This window comes from Camelus dromedarius, chromosome 8 (genome assembly GCF_036321535.1).
Source record: "Camelus dromedarius isolate mCamDro1 chromosome 8, mCamDro1.pat, whole genome shotgun sequence".
Taxonomy (NCBI): domain Eukaryota; kingdom Metazoa; phylum Chordata; class Mammalia; order Artiodactyla; family Camelidae; genus Camelus; species Camelus dromedarius.
In genome coordinates this window covers 55,452,771-55,476,569 of record NC_087443.1, presented here as the reverse complement: position 1 = coordinate 55,476,569, position 23,799 = coordinate 55,452,771, and positions in this window count along the sequence as shown.

The window sequence follows — 23,799 nt, the reverse complement described above, 5'->3', positions numbered from 1 at the left end:
ATATAGCACAGAATGTACAAAGTACAAGTCATCTGTAACATCCCCCAACCTCCTCCACCCTCCAGGCAACCCAGGTACTTTAATACTTGGTAGCATATCCTGTTTTTCTAAGCATACAGCCCCCTTTTCTTCATTGTTTTAATATTCTTCTTTTTCTTTCTTTAAAACATTTTTCGTTCTTCTTTTCTTTCCCTCCCCCTCTTTTCTTTAACAAGAATGGGAAAGGACTCAATAGAGGAGTAATGATGGCCCAGGGGCAAAGCACTCCCTGAAGACCATCTATTATTATGCCTCTCTGGTGACAGTGTTGGCTCGGAGAATAGGAGGGAAGGGGGTGAGAGGGAGAATGTGAACCTTGCTCTCCCCCACTCACCAGCTCCTCTCTGCACCTCTGTAGGAAATAACCACCACTCGGACTGAAACCATTCTGTGTAGCAGAAGAGACGTTCATAGGCAATTCTTAGTCTTCATCACCACCCTCCACCCCATCCCTGCTAATGTAGGGTTAGGATGGGGAGTGAGGCTTGCAAAGCAAAGCTGATATTTGTCAAGAAAAATAAAACCATTGCATGTTTATATGTCACTATTAATCAGCCCCTTTACAGTTATCCTACTACAGCTGCCATAGTAATCTCTCTCACCAATTCTAAAGAATTTTAGTTGATTCTCTTGAGTTTTCTAAGAATACAATATATCTGACAAACAGCTTCAGTTTTTCTTTTCCTATATTTTCCCTGTTAATTTTGCTTGTTGCACTAAAACTATGGTTCCCAATTCCATCATACTTGTAACAAAAATTATGTAACAGCATCTTTACTAATTTGAAATACAATTCAGAGGTAATGTAAACTACTTAATCTCATGATTTCTAAACCATCAGTATTATGCCCTAATTTAAGGAGAACTAAAGGAAAAGCATTTTGTAATAAGATAGTATTATTTCTACATGTGTTTGCACACAAATATACTAACAACCAAAATGAAGTCGCAGATGCTCTTACCTATGAACATTATCACTGGGAAGGTGACAACTAGAAATTTAGATCAGTACAGGTATGTCCTATAGGTTATTCAAATAGCTACAGTGGTGCTACAGGTAAGAAGATTTTCCTAAATGGTCAAAAACTCTTGGTAAAGTTTGGAAAAAACAAAGTACAGTATTCTATCAAATGCCATAGCTTCATCCAGGAAAGTTTTTATTGTATATTAAATCCTTGCAAAAAATGCCTTGTGTTTACATATATGTAAAACAGAGTAGTAGGACACTAGAAAGTGGTGTGGCATGTGGGGCAATTCTTCAATCTATGGAACTGTCCCTTGTATTGCAAATATCTAGGATCTTTGGCTCCTATCCGATGTTTGCCTCTCATCATTATGTTACCAAATACACTCCCACAGTCTTCCAGCACGTTACCCAGGATGTATGTGTATATGTATCTCCTAGGATGTATGTACCTTCCTTGCTGAGTCCCAGTGGTGATTTTAGAATGATCTCCAATACAATGGCACTTATAATTCAAATGCTTCCTTCACCATTATGTCTTAGGTCCTGATGGATAATCTCTATTAGGTCAAGGAAGTTTTCTATTACTAGTTTCTACTCATTTTTTTGTTTCTGGAATGTGAGTCTTAACTTTTATTAAATACTTTCTTAGGATCTATTGAGATGATCTTGGGGTTATACTTCTTTATGGGTAGAATGATTTATATTAACAGTTTTTCTAGTATTTATTACATGGTTTTGATGTAAATTACAGTATGTTAAAAGTAGCTGCAAAGTCAAATGCAACACTCTGGTTGCATTTATTTTCATATTTTTCTTTAATATACTTGCCTACATATTTTTAAATCAACTTTTTGAGGAATAATTTGCATACAATGAAATCTATTTATTTAAAGTATACATTTTGATGAATGCTGACAATATTATTTTCCCATGTAATCACTACTATAGTGTAGAGAATATTTCCATCACTCCCCTTATGTCCTTTTATAGTCAATTTCCCTCTATCTTTAGCCCCAGGCAACTAGGATCTGCCTTCTGTCATTATAAATTAAATTGATTTCTTAGAGTTTCATATAAATGGAATCATACAGTACGTATTCCTATGTCTGACTTCTTTCATTCAGCATGTTTTTGAGATTCATTCATGTTTTCCTTTCTACAAATTCCTTTTTACTAATGATTTGTGTTTCATTATAAGAATATATCCCATTTTTTTTATCTGATGGACATTTGGTTTTTCTCCAGCATAAGCTATTATGAATAAAGTTGCTATGAACATTCATGTACAAATCACTGTATGAATATGAGTTTTCATTTTTCTAGGACTGGATTGGTTGGCTCATGTGGTGTTTGTTGAACTTTATGAGAAACTGATGAACTGTTTTTCAAAATGGTTTGAAATGATACATTCCCACCAGTAATGTTGATTAAAGCCTATTTCTTGCTTTCAAGCAGGTCTCTATCCCCAGGATGGTGCTTGGTTTACCCTCCCCCAATCTTTGCCTTTCTATGCATGAGTGGATGCCCAAGTGTGAGTGGGGAGTGAAGGTATGGGGCCACCACCTTGGTATGCTGAGTTACACAGAAGCCCCCTTTGTGGGCACAGCCTGGGCATCTATCTTTTCAGACCATGGGGCAGTGGGCCCAAATTCTCACCTTGGGATCTGATTCAGCAAGTGCTGAACAAAGACAAATACTAAAAGGACATGGAAAGGGGAAGTCAATAGAAAGGCCCCACTGCCATGTACGTGAATGACCCTTTGTGCTTCACTTTTATAGAATGGGAATCCTCAGTCACTTTCTTTTTCATTATTTGTCAGAGAAATGTGCTTTAAGACTCAGTGGTGTCCCCTCCCCCAGCCCTTCACCATATATCTCAGCTAAAGAGGAACCAGAAGTTCTGCTGTCAAAAGGGGAAGACAAGGTGAGGTGACTGTCCTCAGATAGTAAAAGCTCACATAAAACTAATTTCAAGTTCACACAGCCCCATGCAGCTGCAGTCACTGGGTCTACAGGGTCTTCCAGGTGTTAGACAAGTAAGCCAGGGCAGTCAGATACTGTTATTTCATTGGTGTTTTCCTGTGGCATTGTGGGCAGTGGCAGGCTCTGTCTCGCTAAGTCATCTCAATGTTACTGAAGTGGACACCAGATATGCTGACAGAGCCTCCTTCAGAAGGACTTGTCCAGCTACAGGGAGTGCTGTCAGCAGGCAGCCTTTAACACAGATGGCTTCAGCTGCCTTGTCCAAGGGCATGTCCTTGCCAGGCTGGCCCACTGATAGTGGGGTTGGAGTGCAGGTGGGGGTGAAGCCCAGGCCTTTGAGACCAACACCACATGGGACAATTCTGATGGTCTTTTTAACTCTAGAGCTCCAGTGGGGTTGGCCAAGGCCCTCCAAGATCTTGACTTCTCTTGTCCACTCTCACTCCTGCCCTCCTTGCCACAGATGTTACTTTCAAGAGCACTTCCCAGTAAGCATTCTGCACAGTAAAGTCCATCTCAGAGTCTGCTTCCTGGAGAACACATCTTGGACAATGATTTAGTAAAAAGTAACATGTGAACTTGTATGAGTCTATTTGGGGAATGAATGGATATATACTTCCAAATGCATAGAACATCTGTGGAACTATACCAAAGATACTGTTAACAATAAGCTACCTCCAGGGATCAGGATAGGGATCTTTGGGGAGTGGGGAGGTGCTACTTTATACTCTTTCCTATGAGCATGAATTACTTTTTCTTTTATAATTAAAAAAACTTTGATTTTAAAGACATTGGATTGCAACAAACAGAATTGTCATAGCTACCACGTGGGAACACCTTCATTCCTGGTACTTTACCATGCATTCTTTAATCCTCACCACAGTGCAGAGAGGTGGGTGTCATTATCATGCCATTTTATAGATGAGGAAGGTGAGTTTCAGAGGTGCCAAATGGTCGAGGAGCATCTGTCACCAAGCAGTGGAGACAGAATAGAGTCAGGCTCTGACTCCAAAGTTCATGTTCTTTTTGAGCTTAATCATGGTGCGTGTCTTTCTGTCAGCTCAAATGACACCCTTTATTCTGAGTAGAGAGTGTGGTGTGATGGGAAAAATGAGGAATTGGCAGCTGAGACCAAGCTTCTGGTCTTGTTGCTATTTATCATTACTGACCTCTGAGTCACTAATTGCCTCTCTCCTGCACTTATCTATAAAAATCCCAGAGGCAGTTTGGTGTAGAGACAAGATCTAAGGGCTGCTGTGTTTGACAGAGCTGACTCTTACTCGTTGCTGTGTGATTTTTTTTTTTTATCAATTGCATCACCTCTCTGAGCCTTTGTTTTCTAAAGCAGAATAAATGAACTGTAAGACTCAGGGTTGTTATGAGAGTTAAATGAGGTAATATGATAGCCCTTAATATATTGTAGGCACTCAAGGAATAATTTCCTCCTTGGGATATAACCTTTGGTCCTTGGGGTAAAGAAAAACTGTCCATAGTTTTAGCATAAGTATCAACACTTAATTTGCTAAAGAAAATATATTTAATGTAAGTGAAAGGATTGGTTTGGGATTCTTTTGTGGATCAACAGAAGAAAGGAATTGTTTTTCTCATGACCATCATTTAACTCCCATGAGCTCCACGTGAATGACAGATCTGGAGGGGAATGGGCTATCCTGGGTGGGAACTAGGAGAGCAAGAGATCCTGTCTGGAAAGTGTGAAGGGCAAAAAATCAATGCCGAGATTTGGGAAGAGTGGTGCTGTAGTGGATTCAATAGTGGCCCCCTAAAAGGTGTGTCCACGTCTTGACCCCTGGAACCTGTGAATGTGACCTAATTAGGATAAAGGGTCTTTGCAGATGTAATGTCAAGATGAGATCATCCTGGATTATCTGGTGGACCTTCAATCCAGTGATGAGTGCCCTCACAAGAGACATGGAAGGGAGATGTGGGGACAAGAGGAGAAGTTCATGTGAAGACAGAGATAGAGATTTGGGTTACACAGCCAACAAGCAACTCCTAGAACCGTCAGGAGATGGAAGAGGCCAGGATTCTCCCCCAGCCTTTCAGGAGGAGCACAGCTCTGCTGAAACCTAGATTTCAGATGCTGCCAACAACTTGATTTCTGACTTTTGGTCTCCTGAACTGTGATAATAAATTTCTGTTGTTTGGGGTGCTTTGTCACAGCAGCCACAGGAAACAAATCGAAGTACATGAGAGTTTTAATGCCAACTCTGGGAAAAGAGTCAGATGAAAAGACATCCGAAAAGGACCTATTTGATTAAATCTTCAGTGTGAGACAATACAGACCTCATGTAGATGACATGTCGACCTTTTGAGACAAATTCACGTGAAGAGGAAAGTAGGTTGGCAAAACCACCAGGATTTAAGGGCAGGAAACAGAAGAGGCCGTGTTCCATGAGGTGCGAGACACCCACCGTTTCAGATCCTGCCCCAATAACAGCAGAGTGCATTTCCCAAGCACTGGGACACTGGACAGGGGCATATTGAGCATATTTCTATTAGAGCAACAAAATAATAAAAAATATAACAGGAGATGGTCAAGACACAGGAAGGAGCCAGTGAGTCCTGGCACATGCTTTCCTCAAAGTCAAAGGTTTGAGAGGAACAACTGACTGGCCTCTGGTGAAGGATCTCATGGAAAAATGCATCCAAGGGAAAGGGTATGAAAACAACCTAAACGTTCAACACCAGAGGACTGGCTAAGTGACAGCACAGTCACACAGTAGGAAATAATGCAGTCATTAAAGATAAGGCTGCAGATGAACGTTCACTGAAATAAAAGATGTTCAAGACATATCACTAAGTGCAGAAAGCAATCGATAAAATGGTAGCTACAACATAATCCCTTTTCTCATGTGAAACATGGAGATGAAGACAATTTTACCCACTTTGTAGGGGTGTTTTAATTAATTAATATACGCAAAGTGCTTAGCAGCACCTGGAGCCTGTAGATGCCATGCACCATGATTATTATTATTATTATCATCACTTCTTTTAAGTATTGAGTCCACAACTCTGACTCCTAGGAGTTAGATATGTTTTGGAATTCAGAATTTTTCAGATTTTATAAAGGTGCATAATTACAGAACACGTTCCCTGTGTCAGGGGCAGCAATTCACAACCAAACCCATTAAAATTTCTGCAGTGAAACATGAGTATTCACAATAAATGGGGTAACCAAGACTGTAAATAGCGTCACATCAGTTTGGATCCGAGTATATAGCCAAAGAAATTTACTGCAAACTTAGAAAACAAAAGCAAAAACAAAACAGCCTCTTGCTTCCTGAGGTTTTTCCTTTCTGGAATTACAGATGAAGGCGTGTGGTCCTGTGTTCTAAGTAGGCATCAGGAAAGCCTGAAAGCATTGTATTGTGGCAATTGCTAGTGGGGCTACAGCCTGTTCTTAAGCTTGCCTTTTGATTTGGTTATGTTTTAATTTTTTTGCAATGAGTATTTATTATTATTATTTTGCCTATAGTTTCCTGAATTTAAATCTATTCAGATAAATGCAGCACAGGGGGAATAAGGCATTGCTCCAAGGACCGCAAAAGGATCTTAGACAGCACCAGGTTCACAGTTCTTATTTCTGCCCTTAAGAAATATTTTTTAGATGAAGAAGGGACCAATTAAGGAGTTGGAGTGGATTTTTTCAAGGCCTTTTCTTGTGTCTTTAAGACAGTCCCAGCCAACAGTCAATATCCAGGGAGCTCGAGCCCCCCAGAACCCTAACTTAACTAGGGCTTACCTACTCTGTCTCCTGATAAGTGTGTATTTGTTTTATATTAAAAAGTAAAACAACAACAACAAACTGGAAAAGAAATCATGAGAACGTGGGAGAAAGTGAGGGAAGCTGGTGTGGACAGTGTCGATGGAATGAAGGTAAAAGGAACAGGTGAGGCAGAGTTCACTTCTCTGCCTGGTGAGGAAGGGCACGGGGAAGGGTGGAGGAGAGAAAAGAAGCAGGTAGAGGCACAGCGAGTGCGAAGCGGAGAAGAGTGGCCTGTTTCAGGAGCCAGGAAGGCGATGCCGTTGAGCAAAGCTGTGGTCAAATGAGGCAGAGTGAGGTGGTTGCTGGAGGCTGACTCTGCAGCCCAGGCAATGGCAGGGCCCCAAGCGGAAGTGTCCGTGTCAAAAGGTCTGCGGAGGACCTGCCGAGTCCTACAGGCTGCCAAACTGGGGGCCCTTTTCTGCTTAGCCCCTTGGGCACTTGAACAATTTGAGGAGGGAAATTACAAATTCAGGAGGAAATTTTCATGGATGTATGGACAGTTTTCTAGTGCTTGAGAATTTCTTAGCATGAAAAATTAGGAATTTGAAAAAAGATACATGTATACGATTTTAAATAATATATATTATTTCTATATAATATATAACACATAATATTATATGATAATATTGGGTTGTGGATTATCGAGGAGCTTCTGCCAGAAGGTTGGCCAGACTTGTAAAGCAAAGGGGCCCTAAGCCAATGGAAATCATGGAAGAAGACTTATGAAAAAGACTTGCAGAAAAATCTAAATAGAAATGGAGCTTTTGATCTGGCAAGTCATGGTGTGGACTTCAGAGACATTGAAAGATAGAAAGTGCTAGCTGAGGAGGACATCGTGTACCCACAAAACTAATGGCCCCAAGCTGCTTGACCAGACACCTGCTCTTAGGGCCCAAGTGTAACTGTGGGTGGAGGGAGGCAGAGGAGCACCAATCCCAGAGGAAGAAGACCCTTCTTCCAGAGAAAGCTCCAGGAGGCAACAGCCCCCTTACAGCTCACAGGGGACCTCCACCCTAATCTGCCCAGCAAAGTCCACAGACTGTTCAGGAGAAGATGCTTAGATTTCTTACCCAGTTACCAAGCAGGCTTACATGGGACTCTGTTTGCCAGGATGGCAGCCCTTGAGGCCTTGCACTGCCTGTGGGGCAAGCCTGAGTAAGGATGATCGGAGCAGCTGTGGTTCTTAAACTTGGCTGTGAGGGGCCCTGGGCCAGGGTGGTCTATAGCTTAAACAGAAGTTTTCTGCATTTGCAGATAGAATGAGCTCTCTTACTTATTTCTCATCATAAAATTTAAAATTACAGTTTTTCATCAGAAAAATTCAAAGAAGAAAAGTAATCTATAATCTCACCTCCACATATTTAAGTATATTTCCTTTCAGGCTCTTTTTCTGTGGGTAGATTGATCAATAATATATTTACCAATATAATTGGATATATTTATGAATAATTAGTAAATTATTATTAATTATTATAATTTAATCATATAATACATTATATAATATGTAATTTCATATATATTATATAGTATTATATTAATAATAATAGTCAACATTAATATTAATGTTTAGTCTTTCTTGAATGTTTACCAGGGCTAACCACAGGTCTAAATCCGTTACAGATATTAAAGTATATAATTTTCATAATAACTCTATGAGGCAGAAACTTTATTATCCCTATTTAACAATAAAAGAAACTGAGGAACAGAGAGGTAAAGAAATTTGCCCAAGGCCACAGGGTAGTAAGTAAAGAGCTAGAATTCAAATCTAGATCTGACTGTGGAGCCTACATTTTTAACTAAGTTGTACACTATGTCATATATAGTTTTGAGTTAAGGCTTTTCATTAAATATTATGTTACATGTGTTTCCCACATCATAAAAAGAATGTACCTAATATTAAGTTTTTGCCTTATAGCTTTTCATAATTTTTTGGTCCCCGTCACCACTTGTTTATCCTAGAATTAAGTAGAAGAAAATATCTGATTAAACCTACATGTTTATTTAATATGGTTGTATATAAACTATATATTTATATACTATATCAATATTTCAGAGTGTTAAAAAGGAAATTGTGCTGCCTAGGAGCTCCACCCTATGACTAAGAGCAAGCAAACACTCCTGTCATTTTCTCAAATTCTACCTCTTCTGTCCTTCTGTTCCTGACCTCAGGCATCTCTTCACTTATTTGGCTAACATTTTCTGCATATCTATGATGTACCTGGTAGTGGGGGTACAATGGTCCACAAGGCACTGTCTGGGCCCTCAGGAGCTCTTTACTCCATAGGGGAGATGGATGATAGAATCCATCATAGAGCGATGAAACCTGGATTAGCAAGGGGTGGGGAGGGGAAATGGGAGGGTGCTAAACTGAAAAAGTCACCCAGGGAGAGGCTTTCTAACCTAAGCCCTGAGGAAGGAGCGGGGGAAGGGCAGTCCCAACATAGGGAGCAAAAGGTGCAGAAGTGTGGAGGCTAAAGGAAAAAGCAAGGCCCATTTATGGGAACTGTAAATATGTATTAAGCACAGGGTGTTTGTTTAGGGGGAGAGGAAGATCAGAGAAAGAAGATGGAAAAGGGGAAGGAAAACAGCACAAGGTATTAAGGGATTAAAACTTACTATGAAGATACATTGAGGGGGTTTAAACAGGCAAAGGACGTGCTGATTTTGCTTTGAAAAGATCATTCTGGTAGAGAACAGACTGGAGGGACAAAGACTCCAGACAGGAAGGCCAGTTAGGGAGGCTGATCCAGGGATCCAGAGAAAAGATGATGGGGGTTTGAATTAGGACATGGGGCAGAAGGAAATGCAATCAAAGCAGCAAGAAAGTCATATCTATTGGACGTGGGAACTGGATCTGGTTGCTGAAGGAAAAGGAGGAAAAGATGACCCAGGATTTTGATTTAAGCTATTGGGTGGATGGTGAGTGGGTGGTGGTGCCCTACACCAAGACAGGGACTATCAGAATGGGTTTATGAATTTTAGTTTTGCAGACTTTGGGTTTTAATTATCTAGTCAGGAGTTGGAGATATGTCTCTGGAACATATGAGAGAAAACTGGAGAAAAATAGATTTTGGAACCAGTAGGATTTGGATGGTAATTGAACATGGACTGTCTGGAAGAGATCATCCTGTGACAGTGTATAGATTAAGAGAGATGCAGCCTGAGATGGAACTCTGGGGAAGCACTGGAGTATATGGAACAGGAGGAGGAAACTGTCTACAGAGGAGACAGGATGAGAGATCAGAGAGATTAGAGGAAAACCAGGAGAGATGGTGACCCAGAAGCCAGAGGGAGAGAGAGACACACAAGAAGTAATCCATCAATAGCATCAAATATGACTGAGCTGTGACTGTGGCGGGGAAGAGAGGGATGGAGGGAGACTTAAGCACATTTAAATGATAATGGGACAGAGTTTCTGGAGAGGAAGAATTTGAAGATGGAGGTGACACAAAGACCCATAACTATCTTGTTTTTTGATGATGATAGTGATGATGGTGATGGCTTATCCCCTTACTGTGTGTCAGAAACTTTGTTATGGTTTTCAAGTACTTTTCAATAAGTTTTTTGTTGTTGAAATTTTCCCATATGTACATACCTAACAAATATCAACATTTTGCCAATCTTGTTTCACCTAAAAAAATAAAAAATAAACTGGATAAAGGGATTGGAAAGTTCATATAAAACTGTTTGGGCCATGAAAGATGATTTTAACAAATTTAAAATAACAGAAATTGTATAAAATATGCTCTCAGACCACAATGGACTTATGCTGGAAATCAATAATAGAAAGATAATTGGAAAATTACAAAATTTTTGATGATTAAATAACACACCTTTAAATAATACATGGGGCAAAGAAGAAATCTCAAGATAAAGTTAAAAAATATTTTGAACTAATGAGAATGAAAATATAACTCATCAAAATTTGGAAGATGCAGCAAAAACAGTGCTCATAGGGAAACTTAGAGCATTGTATGTATATATTAGAAAAGAAGAAAAATCTATCAATAATTTAAGCTTCCACTTTAGGTAACTAGAGAAAGTAAAGGGATATAATCCTAAAGCAAGCAGAAGAAAGGAAATAATAAAACTTAGAGCAGATATCAATGAAATTGAAGACAGAAAAACAATAGGGAAGAATCAATAAAACCAAACGCTGGTTCTTTGAAAAAAATCAATAAAAATTATAAACCTCTTGCCAGGCTAACTGAAGAAACAGAGAGAAGACACAAATAACCAATAGCAGAAATGGAAGAGGAATAATGTCTTCTAGACATCAAAAGGATAATAAAAGAATATTATGTCCACCAATACTAATACTCTATGTCCACAAATTTGATAACTTAGATGCAATGGCCTAATTCCTTGAGAGCAAACTGCTAAAACTCATACAAGAAAAAATAGATAATCTGCGTAAGCCTATACCTATTAAAGAAACTGAATCAATAATTAGTAACTTTCAAAAATAGAAAGCACCAGGTCCAGGTGGGTTCATTGGTGAATTCTACCAAACCTTTAAAAAGAAATGATGCCCATTTTTTTTATAATCTCTTCCAGAAAATAGAAGCAGAGGGAACACTTCTTAACTCATTCTAAGGTGCCAGCATTACCCTAATACCAAAACTAGATAAATACACTATAGGAAAAGAAAACTATGGACCAATATCTCCTATGAACATAGATACAAAAGTCCTCAACAAAATATTAGCAAGTCAAACCCAAAATGTATAAAAAATTATACATCACAACCCAGTGGGATTTATTCCAAATATACTAGGCTGGTTCAACATTCAAAATCAATTAATGTAATACACATTAACAGGCTAAAGAAGAAAAACCATATGATCATGTCAATAGATACGGAAACAACATGTGACAAAATCCAATTCCCATTCATGATAAAACTCAGCAAACTAAAATTAGAGAATTTTCTCAACTTAATAAAGAACATCTACAAAAACTTAACAGCTAGCATCATTCTTAATGGTGAGAAAATGGATGCTTGCCCTCTATGATCAGGAACAAAGCAAATGTCCCCTCTTACCACTCCTATTCAACATTTTACTGGAAGCCTGAGATAATACAAAAATATAACAAAAGGAAATAAAAAGTTTATAGATTGGTAAGGAATAAATAAAACTCTTGTTGCTCACAGATGACATAATTGTCTATGTAGAAAGTCCCAAAGAATTGACACAAAAACTCCTGGAACTAATAAGCTGTGATAGCAAGATTGTAAGATAAAAGATTAATATACAAAAGTCAATTGCTTTCTATGCATCAGCGATGAACAATTGATATTTGAAATTAAAAATACAATATAATTTACCTAAGCTGAAAAAAAGAAGTACTTAGATATAAATCTAACGAAAATATACAGAATCTGTATGAGAAAACTATAATACTTTAATAAAAGAAATAAAAGAAGATCTAAATAAATTGAGAAATATTTCGTGTTCATGAATAGGAATATACAATATTGTTAAGATATCAATTCTTTCCAACTTGATCTAGAGATTCAATTCAATTGCAATCAAAATCCCAGAAAGTTTTTTGTGGATATCAATAAACTTATTTTAAAGTTTATAAGAAAGGCAAAAGACCAAGAATAGCTGACTCAATGCTGAAAAAGAACAAAGTTGGAGGACTGACCTATCTGACTTCAAACTTATTATAATGTTACAGGAATCAAGACAGTGTGATATTGACAAAGAACAGACAAACAGATCAATGGAACAGAACAGAGAGTCCACATTTAGATCCACACAAATATAGTTACTTGATCTCTGACAAAGGGGAAAAGGCACTTCAATGGAGAAAGGATAGTCTTTTCAACAAATGGTGCTGAAAAATTTGACATCCGTATGCAAAAAAAAATGAATTTGGACACAAATCTTATGCATTTCACAGAAATGAATTCAAAATGGATCATAGATCTAACTGTAAACACAAAAACTGTAAAATTTCTAGACAATGATATAGAAGAAAATCTAGGTCACTATAGAATTGGCTATTACTTTTTATTTTTTATTTTATTTAAAAATTTTTTCCTAGCTATTACTTTTTAGATAAAACACCAAAAGACAATACATGAAAGAAAAAATGGGTAAGATAGGCTTTATTAAAATAAAAAACTTCTGTTCTGCAAAAGACACTGTTCAGAGAATAAAAAGATAAGGCACAGATTAGGAGAAAATATTTGTAAAACACATATCTGATAAAAGATTTATATACAAAATATAAAATACAAAAAGACTCTTAAAACTCAGCAATAAAAAAACAGACAACCTGATCGAAAAAATGGGCAAAAGATTCGAACAGACACTTCACCAAAGAAGATATACAGATGGCAAATAAGCATATGAAGAGGTACTCAACATCATGTCATTAGGGAACTGCAAATTAAAACAATGAAGCACTGTCACAAAACCATAAGAATGGCTAGAATCTAAAACACTGACAATACCAAATGACAGAGAGGATGCAAGGCAACAGAAACTCTCATTTATCGCCCATAGGAATGCAAAACGGTACAGCCACTTTGGAAGACAGTTTGGCAGTTTCTCACAAAGCTAAACACAATTTTGCCATACAATCCAGCAATTGTGCTCCTAGGTATTTACCCAGTTGTGCTGAGATTATGTCCACATAGAAACCTGCACACAAACGCTTGTAGTAGCTTTAACCATATTTGCTAAAGACTGGAAGCAACCAAGATGTCCTTTAATATGTGAATGAATAAACAAACTGTGTTATATCCATATAATACAATGTAATATTATTTGGAGATAAAAAGAAATGATGGAAAGTTGCATGCATATTGCTAAGTTAAGGAAGCCAGTGTGAAAAATCTACATACTGCATGCCATTTAGGAAAAGGCAAACTATAGAGGCTGTAAAAAGATAAATTATTGTCAGAAATTCAGGGATTTTGAGGAAGGGATGAATAACGGAGCATAGTGGATTTTTAGTGTGGTGAAATGATTCTGTGTGATAGTGTAATGGTGGAATATGTCATTATGCATTTACCAAAACTCATAGAAATGTACAACACAGAGAACCTTAATGTAAACTATGGACTTTAGTTAACAGTAATGTTGTCACTATTGATTCATTTATTGTAACAAATGTACCATATTAATGTAAGATGTTAATAATAGGGGGTACTGTGTGTGTGTGTGTGTGTGTGTGTGTGGTGGGAGGGTATATGGGAAGAGGGTCTACACAAACTTTCCTTACCATCTCCCCAATTTTTCTGTAAATCTAAAACAGTTCTAAAAAATATAGTTCTATTAACTAAAAAACACAAATACCTGAGAATAATAATAAAAATTTTAAGACTGTGGGAGGAGGGAGGGCTGAGACCAACTAGGTTCACATTTGATACCCAGCTACTAAAAGACTTCATTTCTATGCTTCCTGTTAGATAGGGGTGTAAATAAACTTGTTAGGTGGGACTTTCAAAAACTCCTAAAATGGAGGTAGGACAGCTAGCATGTGCTTTTTTGTCCTTCCCTACTCTGCTTGCTTCCTGACTGGAATAAGGGATATATGACTGGAGTGTCAGCAGCCATCTTGGAGTATGAGGAGATCCTGAGGGTCAAACCATGGCTAAGGATGGCTGAGCAGAATAATAAGAAGGAGCCTGGCTTCTTGATGAATGTGATGCTACCATGTGATACCTAGCCTACGATACCAGGCTTCTTTTACATGAAAGAAAGAAACTTATTTCTTGTTTAAGCTTCTGTTATTTGTATCTACGTTACTAGCTAAACATAATTCCTACCTTATATACAAGATAATAAAACACTGTAAAGCTATTATAATAAAACCATTTCAATAGCATAGGAATAAATAATACAGGTGGAGCCTAATACAGAGTCCAGAAACAAATTCCAGTAAGGACTTAATATAAAGATGGCATTTCTTTTAGGGGGGAAGGGTGGTTTACTTCCCTTGTTGCTGGCAAAACTGACTCTCCATCTGGAAGAAAACATTACACTTCTACCCCACATCATATGCGAAAATAAAATCCAGATGGATTAAAAGTCTAAATGTGAAAAATATTAAATACAAATGTAAGGAATTATTTATAAGATCATAAAGTAAAGAAGACCTCCTGAAGGAAAAGATAAAATCCAGAAACCCTAAGGGTCATCATCTGAAAGTAACAGTCATATATTGCCTCTGAAAAACGAACGTATTTTTGTATAGTAAAAGAAACTGTAAACAAAACTAAGACAAATGATAGACTAAATACTTAAAATATAGATGGCGAAGGACAAATGTTGCTAGTGTACTTTAGCTCCTACAACCCAATTGAAAGAAGACAATCCAATTAAAATTTGACAAAACATTCAACAAGCACTTCCAGAAAAAAAAGTATAAATCATCAATGATATGAAAAGATTCTCAACCTCAGTGGTGTTTAAGGTAATGTAAATTACAATTATGTAAAATATAATAAAAAGTATAGCATTTTGATCCATTATATTGGCAAAAATAAAAGAGATTGGTGAGACTATCAATATGGGTGTGGGATGCTAATTTCTACAGCATCTCTGGAAAGTATTATGACAATATATATTCTTAAATGCATATACCCCTCATTCCAGCCATCCTACTTTTTGTAATCTATCCTATGGAAAGAATAACACCAGTACATAAAGAAATATGTTCAAGGAAATTTATTGTAGCCTGGCTTTGTAGAGGCAAAAAGATGCACCTTACCTGAAGAAAAGGAAAAACTTAACATAAATTCCCATCGGTAGAGGAGCGTGATATGTGATGGTACCATTGAGTATGAGGCAACTTTTAAAAGAATGAGTTACATATGTATTTCGACCTAGAGGCATGTCTGAGTCAATGGACATTTTAGTTCTTAAATGTTTACTTGAAGACCATGTTTACTTAAGCAACAGAAGAAACAATATGCATTTCATCTATTATGTAAGGAGTAACCCGTGGAAACTTGAGTTAATTGGCATCATATTTCTGATTTATTCCTGTGATGTTTTAGCATTCCTTACAGAGTGACACTTCAGACAACTATCCTGCTGATCTGTCTCTTTATTGGGATCAAGATGCTAGTGATTTTAGATTGTATTGGAGCAACCTTCCCACAGGTAGCAAGATAAACTCTGGACAAAAAAACCCAGAAACAACAAATAACCTAAATGCTCTTAGAGAATAACAAGAAGTAGGTAGACACTGAGGGGAGCCAACATTTAGAAGGGAACAGCTTTGTGTATCTCAGTTTTATGGCTTTTTGCTAGAGGGCTGGCCCTAGTCTGTGCCCTATGAGGCAGCTAAGATTCAGGTAGCTCATACACAGTCTAGCTGTCTTGAAGACAAAGAACACAGCAGCTGGAAAGGGGTGAGGATTATCTCTGAAAGGAGAGAGCAAGAGAGAGGAGCTCCAAACTGTCCAAACCTCTGCTGACTTAAAAACAAATTAATCAATTCTCTTAATTACTATGTGATGATACCCCAGATTCTATGGATTATCTACAAAGACAATATTAGTTGGTACAAAGATGATTTTAGTTAGTATAGGGACATAGCATTAAATGACATTTTGTTACCTAATGAGAAAAGTATTACCTTCAGTTCTCTTTCTGTCTTTGAAGTTAAGTCAAATAGAAAGTTTCATTCTCTGACTGGGGTGACTTGAACCCCTAATGTCTGCTAATCTCCCTTTTCAACAGAGAGTTGGCTATAGGCTAAGGGACGCCCAGCATTTGTGTTTTCTTGATTTTATGGCAAGGGATACTGGTTTTTCATTTATGGTACTCATAGAAGGCTTTCATTTTAAAATAAACTTAAGTAAGCAAATGACGCAAATAAAGCATTAAGTAAATAACACAGGTAAATGCAGCTATGACAATATTTGTGATGGTGTTTTTACATGATTGACGTTGGGAAACACTGTACTGATTGTTCAATTTTGAAAGCTACTTTAAAGCAATGATTTTGGCAAACATTGATATCCTTTGTGCTCTTTTCAAAAAAATTCTTAACTTCTCTTCTTAGGTTGGGGACTCATCTGGAATGGAGTTTTCACCAAGTCATACAGAAAGGAGAAAAATAATGTGGTGAGTTTTAATAACCCCACATATATTCAGTTTACAATATTTATTTTTTCTGAAATCATACTGTTTCTACTTTTTTGGTGTTAAAATCTCCTTCCTTTCTCGTGAAATGATGATGATAATATTGATGGATTTTTTTTTAATATCCTTACTTAGCAAAATTGAAAAATTGGAAACTTCAGAAAAAGTTGTACTGATTCAGAAAACACAAAATTTGGGTGCATTGCTCAGTCACCCTCTATTCATGGTATGATTTCTCTCAGTTACCTAGAAGTCTTGAGTATTTCGGGAAGGGTGATATGGTCCGCTAACTCTTGAACTATACCTATGTATGGCAGACTCTGTGCAGCCCAGCTAAGGCCAAAAGAACTGGACAGAGAGTTCTGCTATTGCCCACCACAGTGGAGAAGACAGACTTGGCATTTTGAGCCCAGCCAAAATAACTGCCTGCTTTAGAAAAACACTTTTCAGAGGCAGAGTAGAACTCAGAGTCTCTACAAGTATCATTTACAATGTCACAATTCAGTATTACTAGATGCATGAAGAAATAGGAAAATGGGACCCACATCAAGAGAAAAGACAATCAGTGAAGACTGACCCCAAGATATACTATGTTGGAATTAGCAGAGAAGAGTTTTAAAATTGACTATAATTATATTCAAGGATGTGAAGAAAGGCACAAAGTGAATGAAAAAAGAGAAACTATCAGCAGAGATATGAAAATTTTAATAAAGAACCAAATGAAAATTCTACAACTGAAAAATTTATTGGTTGGGCTTAAAAGCATTTTGGAGATGACAGTAGAGTCAATGAACTTGACTATATAGAGCAATAGGAATTATCCAATCTGCAGAACAGAGAGAAAAAAGACTAAAAAAAGGAACAGAAACTTAAGTATCTGTAGGATAGTACAAACAAGCCTAACACATGTGTTAATGGAATTCCAGAAGAGAGGAAAAATAGAATTACGCAGAAAAAAAAATTTAAAGAAATAATGGCTGTACTTTCTCCAGTTGGTGAGAGACATAAAATTACAGACTCAGGAAGCTTAGTTGACCTCAAGCAGAATAAATACAAAGAAAATCACACCTGAGCTTATTTTAGTCAAGCTGCTGAAAACCAAAGATAAAGAGAAAATATTGAAAGCAATCAAAGAAAGGTGATATATTACATATACAAGAACAATGATTTGAATGTCTATTGACCATCAAAAAAGGGAGACCAGAATCAGTGGAATATCATTAAAGTTCTGTGAGGAAAAGAATGTCAACTTAACCAAAATTTCTATATCCAGTTAAAACACCCTATAAGCATAAAAGTTAAATAAAAGATATTTTCAGTTAAACAAAAACTTAGGGATTTCATTGCTAGCCAACATGCACTGCAAGAGACACTAAAGGAAGTTCATCAAGTTGAAAGGAAATGATACCAGATTAGAACTGTCTACAGGAAGGAAAAAAAAAAAACACCAAAAATAAAAATATATGTAAGTATAGAAGACCAGTTTCTTTAAAATAATATGTATTAAGAATATGTTTGATGACATTTGTCTTGTGTATATTGTAAACATGTAGAAGTTATCTATATGACATAGCATAAAGTAAGGGGCTAAGGGAATAGTAAATGGTTCTAAATAGTGGCAAATTTCTTACATTTTATGAGAAGCAGTAAAATATTAACTCTAAGTAGACTGTAAAAAATTTAGACCCCACAGTATCTTTTAACCCCCAAAAAAGCCTCTAAAGTTTAACTAAAATATATATGGCTAAATAACCAATAAATAAAATGGAATTCTTAAATGTAGCCAATAAATGCAAGTAGTCAGGAAAAGAGGAACAGAAGAGCAAAATACAAAAGGGACAAACAGAAAATAAATAGTAAAATGTTAGACCTAAACTGTCCATATTAATAATTATATTAAATGTAAATAGACAACTTCAATCGAAAGGTAGAGATTGTCAGAATTGGCAAAAATGAAAGCTCTAACTCTGGGCTGTCAACTTTAGAGATAGAAGTGAAGTATCAAGACGCAGATAGGGCAAAAGTAAATGGATGGAAAATTATGCCATGAAACAGTAAGCAAAAGAATGATAAAATGGCTCTGTTGGCATCAGATAAAGCAGATGTCAAGACAAAGAGAACTACCATAAATAAAGAAAAGTATTTGCAGAGTATTTACCAGATGAGAGGATCAATTAATCAGAAAGACATAACAATCCAAATGTGTATACGCCTAATAAAATTACAAAACATTAAAGCAAATTTGACAGAATTGAAAGGAAAATTAGAAAATTCCACAACCACATTTGGAGACTTGACCATGCAACTCTTAGCAATTGATAGGACTAGACAAAATAATAGTAAAGACACTGAAAAATCAGAATTATACTATCAGTCATCTTCAGCTAATTGACAATTACCCAACAACTGCAGAATACATATTTTTTTCAAATGCATATTATACATTCGCCAAGATAGATCATAAACTTGGGCCACAAAACAGACCTCAATAAATTTAAAAAGTTTAAATCATACAGTATCTGCTTTCTGACTATAATGCAACTAAATTAGAAATCAACAACAGTATGATATCTTTTAAAAACTCAAATATTTAGATAATAACTCACTTTTAAATTACCCGTGGCTCAAAGAAGAAATTACAGGGGACATTAGGAAATATTTTAAACTAAATTATAATGAAAATAGAACATATAAAAATTTGGCAGATGCAGCTAAAGCATTGAATTGGGGAAATTTATAGCTTTAAATGTTTATATTACGAAAGATAAATGGAATAAAAACAATGGCCAAATATTCAACCTTAGGAAGCTAGCTAAGAGCAAAGTGAATTCAAAGTAAACAGGAGGAAGGGAATAATAAACAGCCCAAACAAATGAAATGAAAAACAAACATTAGAAAAAGTAACAAAACCAACAGCTGGTTCTTTGGTAAGATCAATAAAATTGATAAATACTTATCTCGACTGATGCTGGAGAGAGCAAGATTGAGAGAGAGGTTGAGAGAGAGAGAGAAAGACAAGACACATGACCAATATCAGAAATAAAAGAGGGGCTATCATTACAACTCCTGCAGACATTAAAAGGATGATAAGGAAGTGTTATGACTGACTTCATATCAATAAATTTTTAAAACTTAGATTAAATGGACAAATTCCTTGAAAAATACCACTTACCACTACCAGTACAAGATGAAATATAAAACCTAAATAGTCCTATGTCTATTGAGGAAATTGAACTGACTTGCAAAGTATCACAAAGAAAAATTTAGACCTGGATAGTTTTAATGGTTAATTCTATTAGACATTTAAGAAAGTAATAAGACCAATTGTTCTCTGTTAGGAAACAGAGGAGAAAGGAGTACTTCCAAACTTGTTTTACAAGACCAGATGAACCCTGATACCAAAAACCAAAAAAAGACATTATAGAAAAGAAAATTATAGACCAATATCTCCCACGAACACAGATGTAAAAATCCTTAACAAAATATTAGTAAATTGGAAACATAAAAAAGATGATGTATCATGACCAAGTGGGGCTTATTCCAGGCATTCAAAGTTGGTTTAACTTCTAGGAGCTCATGGTAGGTTTATGGGGAAAGAACTACAAAGTTGAAGCATCAAATTAAGGAAAGAATTTTCCATAGTTGCTCTCTTTTACTACTAAGGAAAAAAAAAAAAAGTGGTCAGATATAGTGAAAAAACATGAGGCCAGGAATTAAGACTAGGATTCTAATCTTGGTTCTGCCTCCAATTCAATGTATGACATTAGAAAGGCCACTTTCCCTTTCTTGGCCTTAGTTTCCATATATGCCTAATAATGACCTCTTAGGGTCTTTTCAACTTTAGCATTCTAAGAGTGTATGAGGCCAAGTCCTAAACTTTTTATCACAGCTGCCTAAACTTTCTGCTTCAGCACCTCAGAAGGAAGAAGTAGAAAACGTGCAAGATATGCTTTCATGCACGAATGAAGGCACCATCTGCGTGAGACTTGAAGTGCCCAGGACTCAAGGGAACCCGCGCTCGAGAGCACCCATGTGTCCTCAGGAAGTAGTTTTAATTTACTCTCTCAAATCATCCGATATGTCACTGTGCTATGGAAAGACCATGGACTCTGGGCTTAGACTGGGTTGGGTTTGAATCCCAGTTCGACTACCTACTGAATGACCCTGGGAAAACCCTCTCTGAATCTTAATTTCTTCATCTTTGAAGTGGAGATAATACCTATGATTCAAAATTACTGTGAGGCTTAACTGAGGTAGCAAAAGAAAGTTCATGAATTATACTTGATACTCAATAAATGTTAGCTTCCATTCCCATATCAGTGAAGAATTAGGATTGGTTACATATAGCAGAACATGCAAATAATCATGGTTGAAGCAAGACAGAGATGTGTTTATTTCTCTTTCACGTAAAAGAATTCAAAGGTGAGAAGCCTGGAGTTTGTAGGGTAGCTCCATGGTCAGTAGGAAACCAGATTCTGCCCACCTTTGAGCTTTAATATTCTTAGTGTGTGGCTTCCATTCACACGGTCACCTCAAAATCTAAGAGGGCTATTGGATCTCCAGTCATCCACTCACATTCGAAGCAGGCATTAAAAGAGAGAGAGAGAGAAAGAAAAAGGGGTATCTGGCAGCAGAGTTAAGCACACTATAGAGAACTTTTTGGATGTCCCAGTTAAGGACTTCCAATTATTGTCAGCCTCCTCTAAGTTGCAACTGAAGCTCGGAAATGGAGTCTTTTATTGGTGTACATTGCTGCTTCTAAATAAAATTGTGATTCTCTTACTAAGAAATATTAGGACAACAGATACTGGGTGTGCAACCAGCAAGCTCTACTTTTTCCTGTTAATAAGGTTACTTTTGGTTTGAGGATGATGAAACTAGCATGCAACATAGCTGGTGTGGCTTCTGAATCATAATGCACGACAAGGGACTCAGCGCTTGTGTAGCAAATAGACTTTAATTCAAAATCTAGCTTTGCTTCTTACCAAATAAGTGACCCTGGATCAGGCAAATTACTTTACTGCAGACTTAGTTTCTTCCCCTGTAAAATGGGATGATAGTAATATATCTACCTTACAGTTTTGAAGTAAAGATTCATGAAAGGGAGTAAGTGCCAGCACTCTGAGCAGAGCTGGCCACAGAGCAGATGCCCAACAACATTTTGTTTCTCTGAACCTGAGGTCCAGCCTAGAAATGGGCACTGCCATTGCTCAGAATGGCCCAAGGAGACAAGCGGCAGAGCCCTCTTGGGGCGTGGCCATTTTGATAGGGAGGGAAGGAGGCCTACCTCTTGGAGGAAGGCTAGGTTCTAGACTTTATCTGCAAAGCTACAAGTGTCCCCAGACTGGGTTTTAATATGATGTCCCACTGTGTTGGGTTGACACTCTATCCAGCAGGTAGAAAGGGCAACAGTCTTTACAAATCCAGGGTGTTTACAAGACAAAACCAGGTAACTGGTGCCCTGGAATTCCTTTTCCCTGCCTCTGCCTGTGGTGGCCCACTGGCCTGTTTCATATTGTCAGTCTTCACGCACTCCCCCCTGCCTATATGAATGTATGGAGTCTCCTGGAACTCCTGAACAAAACAAAGCACAAGCCCCTCTGAGGAAGTTTGTAGGACCTTGGGCAGGTCACATAACCTGTGTATCAGTGTCTTTATCTGTAAAATGAGCAAGTTGGACTTAATGATTTAAAAACAACTAATGCTTGTTGAGCACTTACTGTGTGCTGGACCCTGTGCTAGGCACTGTAGATGCAGTGGTGAAAGAGACAACAGCCTGCCCTCAAGGGTCTGATGGTCTTACAGAACACTGACAGGGAGGCAGGCAGGGAGGTAGGGGATGCTAGGGGAGCTCCAAGGGAGACCCCTTTCCTGATATTCATGCTCGTGAACATAAGGTACTGCTGGCAGAGCAGGCAGAACTTACAGGTGACAGAAGGCTATTACTCTGTCCCCCTGCAATGGGAGGTGATGTCAACACAGGCCAGTGGTGAAGTGTATGTCTCTTCAGATCACAGCAGGGTCAGCTTCAAGCATTTACCACATAACCCAGTGGGCAGAAGCACACTCTGGAGCAAGGCTATTTGGGTTCGAAACTCAGCTCTGTAGTTTACTAGCTGTGTGCCTTTAGGCAAAAGTTATTTAACTTTCTTACCTGGAAAATGGGTATGCTATTAGCACCTCCCTCATAGGACAGTTAAGAGAATTAAGATGAATTAGGAGTCTCCACTATGGCACACCCCTCTACCTCCACCTTTTGTCCTAGTAAGTGAAGTCTTGATAACCAGGAAAAAGGCACTGGTCCCCAGGCTTGAGAGATTATGAAATAACATCTTGAAGACATAAGGGACAGGGATTTCTTGCCCCCTCCTCACTTCTCTGTTCTTTAGATGACACATGTTCATCTCTCTGGCTCTTTCTGTTTGCCAAGCCAACAAGCCAGCAAGACTGCAGGATGGCAGCCAAGTCCAGCTTCTCCATCCTGCTGAGAACCCATCCATGGGCTGTCGGTGCTGGAGGGATTGACTGAAAAGTCTGCCCTGGGAGCCAGTGCACAGGGGTGAGCAGGGCCCTTTAGAGAGGCCTTCCCTTCCAGTTCTGCCAAAACCATCAAATGGAGATGCAGACAGAGACACCATTTCCCCCACCAGTTCTACAAAGAAAGTGGGTGCAATTGCCAGCAACAGGGACCAGTAATGTCATCTGATTGTGGGAATGTTGGCCTCTAAGTCACCATCCTGGACAAATGCCAGAGGTCTGGGCTGTGCAGCAGTGGGAATGTTCAGAGTTTGGACAACTGACCCAGCTCCCAAAACCTTACCCACGACTGGTAGACACCCTCTGACGGTTGTAACAAATATAGAAGTTTCCTTTTGCTTCAAAGTTGTCCAGATTCTCTTGGGTAGGAAGCA